The sequence below is a fragment of the Urocitellus parryii genome, chromosome 3 (assembly GCF_045843805.1).
Source record: "Urocitellus parryii isolate mUroPar1 chromosome 3, mUroPar1.hap1, whole genome shotgun sequence".
In the NCBI taxonomy this organism is placed as follows: domain Eukaryota; kingdom Metazoa; phylum Chordata; class Mammalia; order Rodentia; family Sciuridae; genus Urocitellus; species Urocitellus parryii.
This window is the reverse complement of record NC_135533.1, coordinates 34,687,975-34,709,879: the sequence shown is the minus strand read 5'-3', so window position 1 is coordinate 34,709,879 and position 21,905 is coordinate 34,687,975.

Here is a 21,905-nt window from a genome sequence, read left to right as displayed (position 1 = left end):
TAAGCCTGATTAAGACAAGTCATGGACATTTTGAGACTTTCAAGGCTTGGGATGCCAATGTTTCATGAGAAAGATGTTTACTGAGAAAATTGTGCAGCCCATGAAGAAGGTAAGATCCCCACCGCACACTGTAGGGGTGGCTGAAGACAGAAATGGAGAAGAAAGAACATCTTAGAGGACACAGCATGAACCAATGGAGCACAATATAAGAAAGAACTCCTCCTAAGGATCAGAATGAAGGCCTAGTCAAGAAACCCCATTCCTGGAGAGGGACCCTGCTCCATGTCTACCAAATGGTATTTCATCATCACTGGCTAACTCCCTTTTCCAAACGAGAAGATGTAGCACAATTACCAGTATATATCTCTTGAACCAGTACATATCCTGTGTGAAGAGAGGACATGAATGCAACTTTCCTCTCAATCCATAGATCACTTGATCAAAAAAAGCCTCCTAGAGGCCTGACAGAGAGGCCCTTGTATCCCATAGAACTTGATTCAGTGCCCAGATTAGACATCAGCATTTCTTCCCCAAGACTAGACTGTGATGTCTTACATATGGGAAGAAGGAACTAATTGAAAATTTGGTGACTAGAATGGGAGATTCTTGCAGGGAATATAAACGCCTATCAGATATTCACATGTTTAAATTTCCAAACCCCCATGGACCAACCTGAGTGGAATCCTGTGACCAGATCAGACCAGTGGAAGGAGAGCAAGAGGGATGTGGGAACTTCCCACCTACATTTTGTCCTAATCTGATGTCCTTGAAGGCTATGTGATTTAGGTGGCCTACTACTAGGCAGATGATGGCTTGAGATTCTGAATGAGAAAGAAATATCCATCATTCATTACAAAGTCACTAGAATTTCAGGGACTAAAACATAGCCAAGATTAGATTAACTAATACATTATGCAACATAAACCCACTGTCATTCTCCCCCCAAAATGTTTAGCAAGGTTAATTAATAAATGGAAAAGGATGGGTTTAAAAAGTTCCCCTCGGTGCTTAAGGTTAAGTGAGCTGAAAATGTTATGATATTATGAGAACACACAGAAGATCTTTTATGAGGAGCAGCTGATATGTAAATTATTATTAATAACCACCTCTTAGCTTCCAATGTTCCTCTCTCTAGATACAGCAAACAGCTTTCAAAAACCATTGCAATGGGATGTCCCAGCTTCATCCTGGGCCAGAGTCTGAACACATCTGGATATGTCTTATATAATGATGTGGCAAATTTGCAGAAGGGTAATTGCTAAGGGTACAAAGGAACCTCCTTTAAAAGAGCTCAGACTTAGGAAGGAAGGCATTGGGCATAATAAAAATGTACCCAACAACAAAGCCTGGATCATGGAATGGGAGAACTATTCCAGGTATAATATGGCACCTTCATTCTTATGCCTCACAGGAGGAGTACAAGTTCAAGGCCAGCCTGGCAACATAATGAGACCCTGTCTAAAAATAAATGAGAGCAAGCCTTTAAGTCAGTTTTACTGGTACATAATTTACATCTGGAAAAAATAATGTTTTTAACCATGATTCTGTGAAAGCACCACCAAAAGAATTTTCATTACCTCATAAGCTTCCTTCAGGTTATTTTATATAGTCAGCTGTTACTCCTGGCAACCACTGATCAAATTTCAATTCATACAGTTTTTGCCTTTTCTAGGATCTCATTAAGTAACCAGCTTTTCAAGTTTGGTTTCTTAGCATAATATCTACGATTTGTCCATGTTCTGTAAATATCTTAAAATGGATTAGCTGAGGGTATAGCTAATAACTCCTGAGTTCAGTCTCTAAGACTTGGAAAGACAGAAGGCTATAAGAAATACCTAAAATTCATTTAATTTAAACTTCTCCAAGACATTAGGATTGTTGAAATAACTTTGATAACCACGTAACAGAGAATGGCTACAAATGAGAAGGAAGGTAATTCTGCATCCGCACCATCCTTTTCTCAACAAAGCTTTGGCATGTGAAACACTTTTTGTTGATGCCAGAGTACCAGATGAGGAAAGGCAGGCACAAGGACTGCCACCAATGAGGTATCAACATGCCCAGTAAGAACAGCAGTGCCCAGGAGAAATGATGGAAGCATCCTGTGAATACTATTTAGCTAATCAGACTTATGGTGGAAGCATCCTGTGAATGCTATTTGGCTAATCAGACTTTCATGAGCACTTACGAAATGCTGCCTAAGGACCCTGAAAGAGGCCAGAGAGCACGTGGAAGGGTAGAACCAGTGAAGCCTCATGTATGAGTGATCTTTCGTTGCATGAAAAAGTGTTTCACACAAGTCAGCACAGTGGCACTCACCTGTAGTCTCAGCTCCTTGGGAAGCTTAATGGGACCCTGTCTCAAAATAAAGTTTAAAAATGAAAACAAAACTCATCGTCATATTATCAGAACCATTTGTTATTTCCCACAATTCTAGGTGATTAGGCAGCTCTGGTGACCTGGAAGGGACTTGGATTATCTCCTCTGTGCTCATTAAAGTGTCTGTGGTCAGCTAACAGGTCAGCTGAAGGCTTGCTGAACTAGGCATCCTTGACTGAAATGATACAACTACCTTCCATGTGTTATCTCTCACATCCCTCTAGAGAATTAGCAGAGTTTTCCTTTTGTCCTTTTAGGGAGGGAAGGATGAGAGAGAGAGAGAGAGAGAGAGAGAGAGAGAGAGAGAGAGAGAGAGAGAGAGAGAGAAAGAGAGAGAGAGAGAGAGAGAACAGAAGACTTTTTGGGGCATGGACCTGGAACACAATTAGCTCCACCCCATTCAATATAAGTAAGTTTTGGGCCAGGCCAGTTTCAAGGGGTGAGGTGTCGACTTCTCCTCTTGATGGAAAAGTGACATAGTTGATTAGAAGAAAAGGAGAGAATAAGGGGGCAGAAATAATTGGGCCATTGCTGTACCACTCTGTCACACCTGGGGTGCTTTTGTTGGTTGTCTGTTTACTCTTACTGCAAAACTGTATGGGAGAAGCTTAGTTACACTCTCCTTCAGTTTCCCAGAACTCTAGAGTTGGAAAATATTTACAATCATTGTTTACTTGAATTTTCTAATTTCTGAAATAAGGAATCTGAGGCCCAAAGCCAGTAAGCAATTTGATTAATGGCTTATTGCAAAGCAGGATGAGGCATGACTTCTGATTCAGTTTAGAGCTCTTTCTACATACTTCACTATCTTCTCTTTCAAGGACACTTTAAGGACAAAATAAAATGGGGTTTTCTTCTACAGATTTTCATCCACTATATTTGCTCTGAAAGAGAAGCCAACCCAAATCATTGGTTCTTGGCCATAGTCCCCTCACAGAGGCTGTACCCTGCTCTGTTTTGATCTGCATTCTGCCACAAGTACACAACCCAAGACCTCCCAACAGTACACCTCCACCATCCCAATTATCTGCCTCATCACATGACAGTCCCTCCCTACAGAATCAACCTGCCCCAGAGTATGCCAGCATTTGCCCTCATCTTGAAAGAAATGCCCCCAGAAACAGTTGCTAATAATTATTTTAATCTTGCAATTTTTCATTCCTATTTTGCAAAAATGGCTACCATTCTCCCATCCTTAACTGTAGTTTTTCTCTGGAATCTACTTTATAAACCAGAAAACTGACTGTGTGATACTTAGTTCCTACTTCAAAAAATATATAACTAGTTTAGCTGACAAGGTGTTAGAAACAGAACTATTCTTATATTTTTAACCTGAGAAGGGAAGAGAGAAAATGTACAATTTTCTGGCAACATAACCTTGATTCTAAGAAGTTGCAATTTGACCACTAGGATTTTAGTCAGCTTTGCATTGTTGTGGCCAAGAGACCTGATAACAACAATTAGAAAAAGATTATTTAGGGCTTATGGTTTCAGAAGTCCGCTTATGGTAGACCTACTCCATTGCTCTGGGCCCAAATGAGGTAGAATATCTTGGCAGAAGGATATGGAGGATGAAAGCAGTTCAGAATAGGGCAACCAGGAAGCAAAGAGAGCTCCTTTCATCAGGGACAAAACATCACCCCAAAGGCACACCCTCAATGACTTATACCCTACTTGCCTAAATTACCACCTAGTTAATCGGTATCAGTGGATTAATCCACTGATTAGGTTAAAGTGCTTATAATCTAATCATGTTACCTATGAACATTCTTGCACACATGAGCTTTTGGGGGACACCTCTTATCTAAACTATAACAATTCAGAAACCCTCACTCTCTGGAGAAGCAGGCATATTTTGAAGTGACTTGCTACTGGAGAACCCTGCTTTCCACACACAGAGCATAATAGCAGGAAGAAATGCTTCAGATTTTCAGCCACTTTTATGATTCATCTCTGTTTTTATGAATGTCCCAGCACAGTTCACCTCATTAGCTATTATAGAGATTTTAATTCTTGAGTTAATCCAGTGTTCATTCAACAGAATGAATATTAATATCTTTCTAATGTAATTTTTAATTAAATATAGCATCACCATTATTACACCCAAAAGATCTAAATAGAGTTTGAAAGAGAAGACAGACACTATCACAATAAAAATCAGCAATTTCTGTTCACATGCTTTTCAAAAGGCTGATCACCTATGAAGTAATGAGAATAAATTGTGAGATAATGTAGGACAGATCTAATTAAGATAATGAGCTATGATTATGAACATGATTTTTCAGGGTTAAAGATCTTAACAAAAGGCAATCTATGGATATATTTTAAACATCCTCTCTGGACTATTTGCTTATATTAGCTATGCCTCTTTAAAAAGGAAAATATTCATCAAAAGTAATGACCCCAAGTCTGCTGCAACTGCAGGGTTTTAACTACTTTGCTATCACTGACACATTTAATAGTTTGACAGACATTTTTTTTAAACTTTGTAATTTGAATAAGGTAGCGTTTAGAAAAAAATCAGTGTCATTCAAGAGAAAAGAGAGACACAGAACCAATGTTATTTATGCACCTTGAAAGCTGTATTATAAAGATATTTTGATTTAGCTAGTACGTATTTGGATGGATATTTCTGGAAGGAACTAACTAATTAGCCTGGCTTCAGCAGCTGTGGCAGGCAAGACAGTTGAAGGAAAGGCAGAATTAAGTTTTGTAGGTATGCCTGGGTGCCATCTCTGCTCCCTCTCCAAAGAGAGGACTCGGAGAGAGAAAAAATCAGAACAGCATTTATCATTGTTCAACAGTGGTATTCAGAAGAAATAAACATTTTCTGAGAAGTGTAGAGCTGCTGCAAAAAAAAAAAAAAAAAAAAAAAAACCTGGAAGGGTCTGATGGCTGCACTGCTTAGTAAAGAATCGGGATTGCACCTTGAAAGTAAGGCACCTTGACTGGTGCCCACTAAATCTGATGGGTGGAAGGAACTGCAGTCCAAGGGTGCTAACAGATCCTGGCACATCCTGTTCCTTATCAAGGGTGGCTCTCAAAGGGAAGCATTTAAATATAATGGGTCAAACTTGTGCTACAGTGGATTCCAGGCCTCACATGGGTGCTGTTAACAGTTTGCTGTCATTTGCTTCAAGTAGCAGCATACCAGGGGTCTGTTTTAACCATGGGGCACCCTCAACTCATTCCTGGCATGGAAACTGTAGCTCTGTCACTGGCTTCACTGCACCTGTGGTAGGCTTTGGGGCTCCATTGATTCCCAAACCTCCAGGACCTTTCTGAAGGACTCAGTGGCCAAGCTGCCCTCTGCCCTTTGTCTGCACCCTTGTCTATCAACCAGGACCTTTCTGAAGAATGAACTTTGCCAGCTGGTGGATGCATATCCCTCAGCCTTTGAGGATGATACCAAGCCAACCTGCTCTCTGCCCTTTGTCTGCACCCTTTTCAATCAACCAAGATCTCATCCATGACCACAAACAGTGGCTATATTAAGTGGCTATATCAAGTAGCTCTTCATTGAAATCTCCAAAGCCTAAGGATCTTTGAAAAAGCATAAAGCAAAACAAAAGGAAGAACCCCAAAAGACTTAAGTGATGCATTTCAAAGTATGTGAGTTGTTGGTTCTTTTTTCCAGGATTTTTATTGAATTTTGATTTCCATTCCTTTTTTTTTTTCTATTGTATATCCCCTCCCTTCTCTTTCTTAATCTCTCTCCACTCAATGCCTGAGTTGTATATTAGAAAGAATATTGCCAATTAGTCAGAAAAGTAGCATTTATAGTACTGGCACCAATTGTTACTAACCATATAGGTTTGAACAAGTTGTTTAACCTCTCTGACCCTTTGCTTCCTTAATCTGCAGTCTGTCATAAGACTCATGTGAGAAGCAAATGAGATCTTGAAATTTAAGCCCATTGAAAATGATAAACCTCTATACATTCATAAGACTTTACACTATCAATATGTTCCATGTTAGATAAATTTGGGAAGCAAAGCCACTGTATGGAAAGGTTATCTCCAGTAATTAATTGATACCTTGAGAAAGTAAAATTATTATCTTTGAATTTGGTTTATTTCAAACGTAACCCTCAGGGCTTTGAGAGAGATGTGAGGATGTGGGAAGAAGCTGACCCCAGGTGCTACAATAGAATAGTCATGGGGACACCTTTCTCAAGGACCTACATCCATCAAAGACATTTATATAGTGCAACTCATCCTTTTCACTTTCACACTTTTGCTGGTCCTATTCATTCCCTTCCTCTCATCTCTCAGGATCAAGTGTGATAGACTAGAAAGAGTACTGTGGACTTTGTAGGCGGAGAGATCCAGCTTTGCCACTTAGCAATTGTCCAACTCTCTAAGGCCCAGGTTTCCATCTGTAAAATGGACTCACAGACATGGTCATGACTACTTTAAATTAAAAGTTCTTGGGACATTAATGTTTTGCTTCTTATTTATACTCTCACTGTTGGAAATTGCTAACAATACAGCAAACAGGAACAACCCTCCAAGGACAAAATTCCAAGGTGTTATGATTGGGGTTCTCCTCTGTCCCCATCCATATTTGTTCCTCCTCGCACTTCTCTCCTCCTAATTTCTTAATTTGGGTGGTGTCATGAACTTCTAGCTGCCTAATTGCCACCATTTAGTATTTGCCATGTCCCCCATTCCCCAAAACTAGTTCTTCCCACTTCTTCAGAATCTAGGATCAGCTCAGCTAATTACTATTTTTTTTCTGTTTAACATAAGTTTAAGAGTGACAGGAAGCCCATTTACCTTCCAATGGATATTTCTATTTTAAGATCCAAATCCACTGCAGTGCTGGGGTGGGGATGGCACTGGAAACAGTGTAAATGAGTAAAACTCCTCTTCTCCTAAGCTTTCTGTACAAGAGACGGCCACCTCTCAGAGACGAACTTTGCCAGCTGATGGATGTATATCCTTCAACCTTTGAGGATGATACCAAGCCAAGCTGCCCTCTACCCTTTGTCTGCACCCTTATCTATCAACCAAGATCTCATCCATGACCACAAACACAGCTTGTCCAGCATACAACCAATTATCTCTCCAATCTATATTTCTTATCTTAGTGAATCAGCCTGAAATCTGATGAGTATCTTGAAAACACTTTCCTTCTATTCCTCTGTCCTGTTCAAGTCCTAATTTCTGGCAATGGATTCCTAGTTAGTCTTCCTTCCTCTAGTCTTTCTTCAGTTAGCTCTCTATAGGGCAGAGAAAATGGTTTTGCCAAAGAATAAATGGCATCATCTTTTGCTCTTATTCAGAGCCCTTATATTTGCCCTCCTGGCCTATGGGAGAACATCCAGATCCTAAACTTGGCATCCTCAGCCTTTTGAGCTCTCTGCATTTTTTCTAGTCTCCTTATCAGTCTTCCCAGCATTTCATTTATACTCTGAGCTCTTAACTCTCTCCGAGTCTTTGTATCCACTTCCCACACAGAATGACTTCTTCCTGCTTGATAAAGCTCTGCTCATCCTGTGGGATTTCACTCAAGGGACACCTCCTTCTGGGCTCTTTGTATACCATCCCTACCACCCATCTCTACTTCATCCCCATCCTGCATAGCCCTATTTTATACAAATATCTTTTGTAGTTCCCAACGTAGTGTGTTTACAATTATTTGCTAATATATTTGGATTCCTAACTAGTCCTGATGGCTAATCTGGATTGTCAATTTCATTGCATTGAGAGATGCCTAAGATTAAACATCTAAGATTAAGATGTTTCATGATATATCAATGAGGGTGTTTCCAGAAATTGTTAGTATGTGAGATAGCAAACAGAGGGGGGAGACCCACCTGGATGTGGGCAGCATAATCCACTAGGCTGGGCCCCTGGATGAAACAAAAGGTGTAAGAAGCAGGAAGCCCATACAGACATAAACTTGATTCCTCTTGGGCTGGTGCTTATATTGCTGTTGTGATCAGTTGAGGACATGAGACTCCAGTTCCTTCACACTTTCAAAGCGGACTCTGATGAGTGATCCTCCAGGGAGTTTCCAGCCCCTCAGTTCCTCTTGTTCTGAGGCTCCAGTCTCTTGAACAGTGTAGCTGCTGGGTCTTTCCAGCCTGAGGATGACCAATGTGGGACTATTCAGCCTCTGATTCTGTAAGCCAATCTAATAAATCCATTTTATAATTATATATATATATATATATATATATATACATAAATGTGTGTGTGTGTATACACACACACACACACAGACACACACATCCACACACACATACACATATCCTGTTGGTTTTATAGAACTATGATTAATACACTAATCATGAAGACAAGAACTATGTCTTGGTCATCTCTATATCCCCAGAGCTGGGAGTTGTCTTCGTATCATCATCATTGACCTTGGCAATCCCTGTCACCTTGTCTTCTAGTCACACATGTTAAGGCATCCATCCCACAAGCAAGCTGATGGGGATTTAGTGGCAAGAGAAGAAAGTTGGTTAGATTCTTCTAAATTTCACTTTTCCCAGATCTAGTTGGAGAAACAAGAAACAATTTGAAGTAACAGAAACACTCCTTCATTCTTGAGTGCTTTAAATAATAGTTCATGATCTTAAAAGTATTGTATTTATATGGGTCTTCAAGTTGCCGTTTCAATCCTGGTTTTCTTTTTTTTTTTTTTTTTTATTGTTGGTCATTCAAAACATTACATAATCCTGGTTTTCTTAACACGGCTGCCCTGAGTACCTAAGTGTCCTTGTCTTCTTCCCTTTCCTCTTACTCCAAACGGAGCTGATTTAATCGTGTATTAGGGAAGTGTGTTGTCTTATACAGTACAAGTGCTATAAACCTTGAAAATCTGACTTCAGTTACAATGAATTCTACCCCAACGTATTACCTCAAGTCATCCCAATATGGCTCAACAGAAATATCTGTCATATTTTGACACTGATGCAGTGTTATTCCAAAGAATCTATAATTGGAGATTTTTATTTCACCACTACTTTGTGCCTTATTCACATTTCTCTAATGCTTGACTCTCAAGGCCTGTTATGGTTTAGAAGAGAGGTGTCCCCCAAAAGCTCACGTGTGAGACAATGCAAGAATGCTTACAGGAGAAATGATTAGGCCATGAAAACCTTAACCCAGTCAGTGAATCAATGTCCTGATGGGATTAACTGAAGGGGGACTGAAGATGGGTATAGTGTGTTTGGAGGAGGTGGGTCCCTGGGGGTGAGACTTTGTGGTATAGATTTTGTTTCTGCAAAGTGGAGTCTCTCTTTCTGCTTCCTGCTCACCACATGAGCTGCTTCCCTTTGCCACAGTCTTCTACCATGATGTTCTGCCTCACCTCAAGCCCCAAGGAATGGAACCAGCCTTCTAGCAAATGAAATTGTGAGTCCCTAGATAAACTTTTCCTCCCCTATAATTGTCCTGGTCTGATCTTTTGGTCACAGTAGTGAAAAAACTGAATAAAACAAGGACCCATAGCAATGTCTTTTTGTTTTTTTGTTTTTGTTTTTGCTGTTGTGGGTTTTCATTGTTATTAGAGGCACTTTAATGTGAACATCACGTCTACCTACCTTCTGGTGACATCTGTTCACTCTTCCATGTTGACAACCTTTATTTGGGAATATTCTGCAAGGAGTAATAGCAAACAAAAAGCACATCCATGATGCATTCAATTTATTTTGAAATATCAAACCAATAGCATTAAAATGTAGCTATAAAATGTGGTTATTGTTCAAACCTGCAAAATTTGTATAACCATTTAAACCAACCGAAAATATAAATGCATGATGATGTTCTCTGGCCTCCCTTATTTATATTTTTTCACCACCACGTATGAAAGAAGGGGACTTTCTTAGGCAATAGAGTACAGTATACAAGATCAATTTCATTTAAGGTTTTGCCTTTTTAATTACATTACCTACAACTGGGGAGGGTAGGGAGGGGCTACTTCCACAGGCAGGTGCAGCAATGATTTTGTGGTTGTTGCTGGTGTTGTTACTTGTCACTTTTCATACATGCCACTTGAGTTTTATTAAAATTGCTCTTACAGCCTAAAAGGATTTTTTTTTTTTTGCATTTTGGAATACTATTGTACATTTCACGGAAAGCTATTAAAGATTCATTTCCATTATTTGAATGCAAGGAGTAGGTTCTAGTTAGATGAGACAAACAGGATGAACAATCTTTAGTTTGGACCTCACTTGAAAAATATTAGCTATGACATCTGGATGTTTTTGTTGTGTAGGATTAGTAATAACCTCAGGCAGACTGTTTCTAACTTTATAGCAGATATATTTTATTGAAAAAATTCACTTTCCTTAAAATAGTACCTTTAATAGCACTGCAAAACACCACTTCATGGAAAATTGATACATAATTTTTTTAAATGTATTTGCTTAGTTGTTAATAAAGAATGTACAAAATTTGGGTCTCTTAAGGAGCAAATAAAAAGAAAAGCTGGCTCTCCAGCTCTCACACGTCCCTGAGTCAACGAAAGCTGGATGGAGGCTGATCAAGAGACTCTGGGAGGCTTTCAGACATTTAATGTGAAAATTTAAATTGATTGCCAATTTTTCAGCTCTGTAAGTAGTGAAGGATGGATTTTTTTTTTTTAGGAAATGTTTTAAAGAAATAATGGAGCTCTTTTTTGTTTTGTTTTGTTTTGTTTCATTTTTTAACAGTAAGAAAGTAGAGGGCAAGGGGAGGAGAAACATTTAAAGGCGGTTCAGCAACTATTAAGGTGGGCTCCTAAGTGCAAGGGTTTTTTTAAATTAATTTTTTTATTTGTTTTAATTAGTTATGCATGACAAGCACAAGGTTATATAGCATTTTTCAGATGGAATTGCACCAGAATTCATGGAAAAGCAAGCCCAGAATTACCATATGTAAAACACACACTATAATAAACACCATTTCAGATTAGTTCTCGATGGAACAAAGCTATTTGTGTACCAACTCTTTGTAGATATGACTTAGCAAATGCTGTAAAACAAACAACTGAATTCCTGGTCCCTGAACATGTAAAATGCCTTTTCCAGCAAACCATATCTACTTGTCCAATTCAGAGCTATCGGAACTATATGATTCAGAGCTCAATCCTGGAACCCCCACTATAGTCCCAGGAATTAAAACTAAAAATAGATGCATGAGCTGGACACAGTGTCTCACGCTTATAATCCCAGCAGCCTGGGAGGCTGAGGCAGAAAGATCACAAGTTCAAAGCCAGCCATGCCTGTAATCCTAGCAGCTCCAGAGGCTGAGGCAGGAGGATTGCGAGTTCAAAGCCAGCCTCAAGCAATTTAATGAGGCCCTAAGTAACTCAGTGAGACTCTGTCTCTAAATAAAATACAAAAAAAGAGCTGGGAATGTCACTCAGTGGTTAAGTGCCCACTGGATCAATACCCAGTACCAAAAATAAATAAATAAATATTTTAAAAAAATTTTGAAAATTTAAAATAAAAAATGAGCTAGGAATGTGGCTCAGTGGCCACGTTCCCCTGAGTTCAATCCCTGGTACAAAAAAAAAAAAAAAAGTGCTTGAGGAAAAAGTTTGGGGTTAGGTCTAATCAGTTGTGTTTAGTATAAATAAGATAGAGTTTTCATACATGCCTAGGGTATTCTTACACTCATCCCCAGTGCACAAAGTTTGATGGTTTTGGCTCTGTCCATGATAATTGCAATCCCAGAACAGCAAAAGCCAGTAGGTCATTCTGACCTGGCTCTGTCAGTTGCAGTCACCCATGGGTCATCTGTATCCTTCCAAACAGATATAAGAATTTAATCCTGAGGCCCAGCATCATTTTTCTCCCAGGGTTGCTTGGAAAAAAATAATCTAATGAACTTCTGCTTTGGGGCTTGCAGACTAGCTAATTAATATCAAACTTTCCACCAAAGATAGATTTAAAAAATCAAGATGAAATATTTTTAAAACATTTTGAATATTTTAAACAACTTCTTAAAAAATAACAAAGAGCTAACAAGAGAGTGGGAACAATGAAGATTAAGATCCAAAGGAGAGAAAACCCAGAGAATGTAGGCGGCTTTGCCTGTTAGCATTTGTCTATTTGGAAGCAATAGCTGAGAAACTAAACTGTATAATTCACAGCACTGAGGACCTGAGAGACAGAGCAGCCCAAGGCCACCAAGGTTGGGAAACTTGTTAAACAACCCTCTGCTTTTGGCTGGGAACTTAAAGACTCCACACTTGAAATAAAGGGAAACTGAAAGAAACAAAGCTCTTGTTATTCACAGAAAACGTAATTGAGAACACAGAGAATTCAAAAGACCTACAAATAGATTATTAGACCTTATTAAGTGAATTTATCAAGATCACTGAATACCAGAAGAAAATCAGTTACGTTTCTCTATGCCAGCCAGCATCCAACAACCAGAAAATGAAGTTTTCAAAACAATGTCATCTACAACATCAACTTAGAAATAAATCTAATAAAAGATATGTAAGACTTTATGCAGAAAATAACAAAACATTATTACAATAAATTAAAGATCTAAATAAATAATCACATAGACCATACCAATTCTCCCTAAGTTATACTTTACACTGAAATCTCAACCAAAATTTCAGTCACACACAAATGTGTGTGTGTTAGATAACTACCTGACACTCAAGTTTTATGAAATCAAACAGACCAATAGCCAAAACAAGCATAAGGAAGACAGTTGGACAATTTACCATTTAACTGGGAATCGTTAAAACCATAGGAATTAAGCCAATGTGCTGCAGATACATTAACAGACAAACAGACCAACAGAAGGCTAGAAGTCCAAACTCATGCCTATGTGGTTACTTAATTTGTGATAAATGTAACACTGTAGAGAAGTGAGAAAGGCTCTTATTTTTTTTTAAAAGGGTGCTGAATTAATTGAATATCCATATGGAAAACAATGAAAATTCACCCTTACTTCACATCATAGTAAACATCAATTCTAGGCAGATTATAGATTTAAACGTGAAAAAGTGAAATAGTCGAGTATTCCAAAGATAACATAAGGAAATGACTTGATGACCTTGAGGTAGGCAAAGATTTATTTAAAACATACACACACACACACACACACACACACACACACACACCATAAAGGGAAGATTGATTCACTGGATTTCAATAATGTTAAGAATTTCTTTTTTTTAATTTTTTATTCTGATTTTTTATATATGACAGCAGAATGCATTGCAAATTATATTACAAATATAAAGTACAATTTTTTATATCTCTGATTGTATACAAAGTATATTCACACTATTTGTTTCTTCATACATGTACTTAGGGTAATGATGTCTATCACATTCCACCCTCTTTTCTACCCCCATACCTCCTCCCTTCCCTTACCACCCCTTTCTAGACTTTGTCTAATCTTCCCATGCTCTCCCTGCCAACCCCACTATGAATCAACCTCCTTATATCAGAGAAAACATTTAGAATTTGTTTTTTTTTGTGATTGGCTAACTTCACTTAGCATTATATTCTCCAACTCTATCCATTTACTGGCAAATGCCATATTTTATTCTCTTTTATTGCTGAATAATATTCCATTGTAAATATATATGCCACATTTTTTATACATTCATCTACTGAAGGGCATTTAGGTTGGTTCCACAGTTTAGCTATTGTGAATTGTGCTCCTATAAACATTGATGTGGCTGTGTTCCTGTAGTATGCTATTTTTAAGCCCCTTAGGTATAGACCAAGGAGTGGGATAACTAGGTCAAAAGGTGGTTCCATTCCCAGTTTTCCAAGGAATTTCCATACTGCTTTCCATATCTGCTGCACCATTTTGCAGTCCCACCAGCAATTTATGAGTGTGCCTTTCCCCCCACATCCTCGCCAACACTTATTGTGGTTTGTATTCTTAATACCTGCCATTTTGACTGGAGTGAAATGAAATCTTAGAGTAGTTTTGATTTGCATTTCTATAATTGCTAGAGATATTGAACATTTTTTCATATATTTGTTGATTGATTATGTATTGCCTTCTGAGAAGTGTCTGTTCAGTTGGCCCATTTATTGATTGGGTATTATCTTTGAGTTCTTTATATACCCTAGAGATTAGTGCTCTATCTGATGTGCAAGTGGTAAAAATTTGCTCTCAAGCTGTAGGCTCTATTCCCCTCTCAGATTGTTTCTTTTGCTGAGAGGAAGTTTTTTAGTTTGAATCTATCCCATTTATGTGATTCTTGATTTTAATTATTGCACTATAGGAGTCTTATTAAGGAAGTAGGGGCCTAATTAAACATGATGGAGATTACGGTCTACTCTTCCTTCTATTAGACGCATGGTCTCTGATTTAATTCCTAGGTACTAGATCCACTTTGAGTTTTGTGCATGGTGAGAGATAGGGGTTTAATTTCATTTTATTGCATATGGATTTCCAGTTTTCCTGGCACCATTTGTTGAAGAGGCTCTCTTTTTTCCAATGTATGTTTTTAATTATGTAGGTTAGTCTCTGTGTCCTCTATTCTGTACCATTGGTCTACCAGTCTACATTGATGCCATACCATACTGGTTTTGTTACTATTGCTCTGTAGTATAGTTTAAGGTCTGGTATAGTGATGCTACCTGCTTCACTCTTGCTAAGGATTGCTTTAGCTATTCTGGGTCTCATATTTTTCCAAATGAATTTCATGACTGCTTTTTTCTATTTCTATGAGGAGTATCATTGGGTTTTTGATTGGAATTGCATTAAATCTGTATAATGCTTATGGTAGTATGGTCATTTTGACAATATTAATTCTGCCTATCCAAGAACAAGGGAGATCTTTTCCATCTTCTAAGGTCTTCTTTAATTTATTTCTTTAGTATTCTGTAGTTTTCATTGTTGAGATCTTTCACCTCCTTTGTTAGGTTGATTCGCAAGTTTGATTTTTTTATCTTTAGGGAGGTGGTCAGTCATTCAAGAAAACCTAGGCATTAGTCCTAAATTCTTCCTGGGTATGGGAGAGGAAATATGTGGTTTTCCATATTTTTGTTTGGTATGCCCCAAGGTAAAAAAAATAATAATAATCGTTGTCTATAAAATATTTGTAAGATGCTAATAAAGTGTTTTGAACTTTTAAGAATTAATTCAGCAAAGAATTTAGTTTTAAAAACAAAAGTAATGAGGTTCGGGATAAAGAGCTAGATGGTTCCAGGTGCAAACCCCAACTCTATCTGTTTATAGCCCTCTGACTTTGCAACCTTGCCTTCTCTGAGACTCAAGGTCCTCAAATATAAAATGGAGGTGATATTAACTTTCCACTAGGTTGCTGTGTATAGTAATAAAATCAAGCATAAAAAAGGATTGGTAGGTAGAAGGTTCTTTACAAACCTGCGTTTATTGTGACTGTCATGGGGTCAACCCTCAGTGTGTAACTTTTATTCCTTCTTCAAAGCTGTTTTAGTCAGCTTTTATGCCACTGTAAGCAAAAGACCTCACAAGAACAATCTTAGCAGAGGAAAAGTTTATTTGTCACTCCCAGTTTCAGAGGTCTCAGTCCATAGCAGGTAGCTCCAAGTCAGGCAGAACATCATGGTGGAATGATGTGGAGGGAAGGAAGCAGAGAGAGCCCTGCTCAACAAGGACAAAATATATACCCCAAAGGAATGCTCCCCAAAGATCCACCTCCTCCATACACACCCCACCTGCCTACAGTTACCACCCTATCAGGGAATTACTTCACTGATTAAGACTCTCATAACTCAATCATTTTACCTCTAAACTTTCTTGCATTGTTTCACACATGAGCTTTTGGGGGACACTTCATATCTAAACCACAACAAATACATAGGCTGCTAGAAGACTTGATAAATCAAGTAATAGCACAGATATAAGGAAGAAGCATCTTGAATTTAGCTAAGGAGAACTTTTTAAAGGTGCCACACAAGGGCACTAAAAATTTATTATAGAAATCCTAAGAATATAAAATCAAGTCAATAGTTTATTTCACATAGAAAATATGTTATTAATGTTTTCAAATATTTGTGAAGGCTCATTTGAAAGTCAGGCCCTTAAAATACATTGTAATTGTTTTTATATTCCTAAGTGTAATTATACTGTTAATTTCTATTTTTATGTTCATTGTTAGTTAATTAAGAGTTCAGTATCAGGAAGACACAATCAGCTAAATCCCTGTAACCATATTAATTAATGTAAATCCATCAAACTTATTATTTTGAGATTCACAGCACCTTATTGCAAATTCAGCAGTTAGAAAAACTGGCAAAAATTATTTGATTAAACATGGTCAAGTTTGAAAATTCTATGGTGATCAAAAAATTCAACATTAGGAATTGTTCTGGTCTCTTTGCATGATATTCCAGACCTATTAAGACAGCAAATTTAAAAACAAACCTACTGCTTTCCCTAGATTCACTATATTACATTTTCCCCTAAACCAGTCTTAAGATCCTTTAACTCCTCCAAGTCAGATAACCTTGCTCACTGGGTAATATTTGTTCTTCTGGCCAGTGGTGCTGGAGGCAAAAATTTACTCTATTGCTAAAGATTATCTAGAAGGCTTTCCTAACCTACCCACCATCAAAGTGCAGCTCAACTGTGCTTTCCTCTCCAACAAACCTTCCCTCCTCTACACCATGTCCTCCAAGGTGGCCTTCTTTGGAATTTCTGCCACTTTTTAAATTATACATTATCATATATTTCCCAGTATCATGGTCCTCCTTAACTAGACAGCAAGTTCTTATAAAACAAGGATGGAATCTCCCACCTAGTCTGTTTCTCCCAGAGTTTTTAACACAGTTCTTCATCTCATAGGGCTGTTTAATGAGAACAGCAATAATCAGAAACAAGAAAAATATCTACATTAAACATTTCACTGCAAAATCTACTATGGTCTTGGAAATGAGATGTTCCCCCAAAATACCTGTGTTAATGCAAGAATAGTCAGAGATGAAATGATTAGATTGTGAGAACTATAACCTAATGCATTCATCCTAGTTTGAATGAACTGAGTAGCAACTGTAGGCAGGTGGGGCATGGCTGGAAGAGGAGGGTCAGGGTGGACAAGGAGTTCCTGTTCCACACCCCTCCACCATGATGTTCTGTTTCACCTTGGGCACATCAATGGAACCTGTGAACCATGGACTGAACCTCTGAAACTGTCAACTCAAGAAAAACTTTTCCTCCTCTAAGTTGTTCTTGTTTTGAGTATTTTTGTCACAGTGATGAAAAGCTAACAGAGGTCTAAACTCATCTCAAATCACTGCTACATGACAGCCACGGGGTGGGGGGAGGTGGGGGACAGGTGGAAGGAGAGGGAGAAGAGAACACTCACAAACCCAGATGGAGAAGGCCCTTTTATCTTGTTTGCAAAAGTTCTGTTTTAAGTTTTGCATACTTCATATTGTTTATCTTTTCATCCTCTTTGTCTGAGAGATGAAAAGGATACTCTTGTTCACTCTGTTCCAAGCCCCAGAAGGCCAACTTGCACAGACTTCATACACAAACTTCTCTTCCCACTGGCTATTTGAGGGCTTCAGTGGGCATGGTAGCAACAGATTAGAGAGACTGGAGTGAGGCCGGGCTGTTTATTACTCCACCTCCCTCCCCAAGGGGTGGGCCTCATACCTCCCTGGAAGCTCTCAGCTCACTCTGCACATAGCCTCACTGTGTCCAGTCCTGGTAATGTCCCTCCCTCACCTAAAACTTAGGAGTCTAATTCTTTCCTACCCACCACTCTCTTCCACACTCATCCAGTGGTTTCCCTATGACCTGCCCAAGCATCAATGTACCACAAATGACTTATTTTGACTTGTCTGTTTCCATCAGGACCCTGTCCAATACCAGTGTTTTATTTATGATTCTTAAAATCTAAATATTTAACCCCATTTCCTTGTTTCCATAAGAAAGTGAGGGTCTGTATGATAATGAGCCCTTCTCTTTCAGATTCAGGGTCATCAGTGACTCTGGGAGATGGAACAATTGTTCATCAACTCTTACCATTCCACATTATGCCTTACAGACATTACCTCATCTAATCTCCCTTTTTTACCTTGCCAAAAAAAAAAAAAAGCTATGAGACTGGTCTGATAAGTTGACCTTATTTACTTTACAGAACCAAGGAGCACAGACATTAAGTAACAGAAATAGGAATATAAAGCCAAGAATGTCTCGCTATAAAACCTGTGTCCTTGTCCAGAAAATTAAATGAAATCAGTCCCCTACCACACTATACTGTCTTGAAGGGCTGGCGAATTGTGTAGACGTATTGATCCTTATGCTCAATGATTCACACTGTTGTTCTTTTGGAGTTGCAGTCATGATTTATATGCCTCCTCTAATTGATTAAAAATGATTCTGCAACCCCAGTACAAATCTGACAGCTACTGCCCTGTCTTTCCACCTGCCTGTAGCAGCCAGCCTTGCCTGTCTAATTGATTGCATATAATTTGCTATAGGCCATGTAACATACAATGCACTCCAGTTGGAATTATATGTGAAAAAATAAGAGTAACAATTTCCTAAATGAGGGCTGACAGACTTGGAAACATGAAGTTTGTGAAAGCTATTTTTCTTCACTCAGCAGCTATATTTTAGATAGCATTATAAGGCATTTTAATGTGCCACAAAATCATTGTTTCCATGCCACATGGAAAGGATGCATATAGATGCACCTCTTGACATATCTAGCTGAGCCTACCCTTTAAGACATTGCATCCTCCAGATGATTCCAGCCTGCAGCCATTCAATTTTTCCCTGCTGGAATCTCCAATATCATGGAGCAAAGATAGATAGATAGATAGATAGATAGATAGATAGATAGATAGATAGATGCATTATATATACACTTATGTATGCATATATGCATTACATATATAAATACCTGGCAAATGAAACTATTGACAAGAACTCTGGAAAGCAAGAACCATGTCCTCATATGTCCCCCACCCCAAGCCTATACTTAAGTATTTAATATTACAACCCTAAGACCAGCTACATGAAAGGGACTGAAAGAGGGAAGGATAACAGAATTTAACAAAGTTGCAACTGGGGCAAGATGCAGACAAGAGAAGTGTAGATCTCTGCAGAGAGCCACGCCAATGAGTAACTCCATCATGAGCAGTGCAAGTAATCATCTAAATATCCAATTTAAATAACCTTTCCTGCACTTCAGAACTCAAGAGGGAATGGGAGAAGGAAGATGTCTTCCTGCAATAAGGAGCTGAGTGGAGAACTTCCACTCCACGCTGAGGGTCATTACAGCTCTAAGGTAAAATTTTATACATATGTTTGGCCTCATTTTGCTATTTATTATAACCTTAAATTGAAGTTGCTCTCTCAAGCTAGCGATATCAAAATTCTGCCTCCTATGTATGAGGCACGGGTGAATTTTGACAGGCTTCAGTTAGAAATACTCCCGATCTGAGTCAGAAGGAAGGAACAGTACCAAGGCAGCTCAAGTGGATGTCACCAAGATGGAGTGACAGGGTCTTGGTGCAGAGGAGACAAGGGCACCATCAGGAAGACACCAGAGAGCGCATAAGGAGAAGTGGGGCAGTGATGCACAAAGCAGGACACAATATAACTGCTGTCACTCTTAATGTGGCCTCCGTAGCATGGCCAAAATAACTGGTGATCACTGAGGTCAAACCCCTGTTTATTCTGCTTTGTGCAAGTGTTAGGGTCTGTAAACAAGTCAAGATGGCGCCTGGCATTTTGCCAGAGGGAGTGGTTTGTGAAGTAACGCCAGCGAGCCATTAAGTGTGGAGATTCTTTATTGGTTGACTGCTGTATCTAGTTTATGTTAATTAAGATAAGCTGTGTGGAATGTATATATACCCCTCCTGTCCTACAATAAACGGCTCCCACTCCTGCTGTATCAATGTACAGAAGTTGCTCATCACCCCCCCCCCCGGCTATTTTGCTGCAGCCGGACTGCAGCATGCAAGAACAGTCACCACACCAGAGATGACACAGGAGCTGGTGATATTCAAGGCAAAAGGAATAATTGAGCTGATTCCTACTACAGAGATAGCCAGAGCAAAGGCCCCGAGGCAGGAGATACCCAGGATTAAAGGACAGGCAAGCAGGCCAGTGGGGCTGGACCAGAAGGAGTGTAGTTAGAGGTGAACACAAACACAAAGAGAAAACAGAGGTCAGCAAATGCAGAGCCTTGAAGTCTTAAATTTTTACTCTTGTGATGATGTGGACTATCGAAGTGTGTAGAGGAGATGAATGAAATCATCCAACTTTTTAGCAGATTGTCCCTGGATGCTGTATTGAGAATTAACTGAAAAAGGGCAAGTTAAAGCAGGGAGAATAATTGAGAGGCCACTAATACACTAGTGGCTTGGTCTGAGCAACAGAAATGGAGAAAGTACAAATTCTGAATATATTTTGAAAGTAAAACCATCAAGATTAGCTGACAAATTAGGTGCGACATGTCCTTCTTTCTTGCTTTATTTTTTCTTCAGAGCACTTATCACCTCTGACATCCTACAATTTAATTCTCAATGTTTCTATTATCCCTCCCCATAAGTGAAAGGTAGAGATTTTTTGTGCCTGGTCCATAACAGGCACTCAAGAAGTAGTTGTTACTGGGATTAATTTATCTGAAGTATTAAAATAACTCTATTAAGAATGTTTTATCCTTGTTACGTTCTTTTCCATTCACAGACATTATTTATTATAGATTTGATCTCATTATTCCACCATGAGTCACTTACCTCACTTTAAATTGATCTACATTGTTTAGACAGTGCTACCTAAATTACTTCTATGGCTTGGCTGCCCTGTTCTGCTAACTGATATAAACAAACAGCTATTGATGTGTAAGACATGGGATTAGGTCATTGCTGAGCTCTAATCGACTTGATTTAATTAGCGTGGATGTCAGTGATGCACATTTGCAAGGGCAGATGGTGTGACAGCCACGCTTGTGTTGAGGTAAGGTTGTACCTGTTTTCTGTTTTGAGTGTGTGATCTGTTGATGAAGCTATTTTGACACAACCGTTTTGATGCCAAGGACAATATGATGAAGCCAATTTAAGGAGACCCGTTTGAAGCAGGAACATTGTGACACTATCTAAAAACAAACTGCCAGATTTCTACCTTTTGTTTTCTTTCACGTATCAAAAGCTTCATTCCAACTCTGAGATTCCAAAGATAAAGCTCAAGACCAAGAGAATCGGAAATGGATGAGAGTTGGGCTGAGATTAGCTTCCATCTATGAGAACTGGTTTCCCACCCTTGTACATCTGAGAGAGGAATATCAATGATTCTAGGTGGAATTTCTGTCATTATCTAAATATTCACCTGTATCTTGAACTGACTTCACGTTGAATGGTCATTTACTTTTATAAAAATCTCTAGTTGCGTAATAATAGAACTTGCTGTGTTTGTACATGAGAGAATGGGCTCCTTTGCTTTTTTTCAATGTTTTCTTCTTGTCAAGGCCAGTCTCATTTGATTATGTTTCCATAGGACGCCCCCCGCTCCCACCACCAACCCCAAGGATGAGGGAAGGAAAGGTTGGGTATCAGGACAGAGCCTGTTCTCTAGTCTCAGCTTCAGCCTCACAGGAAATCC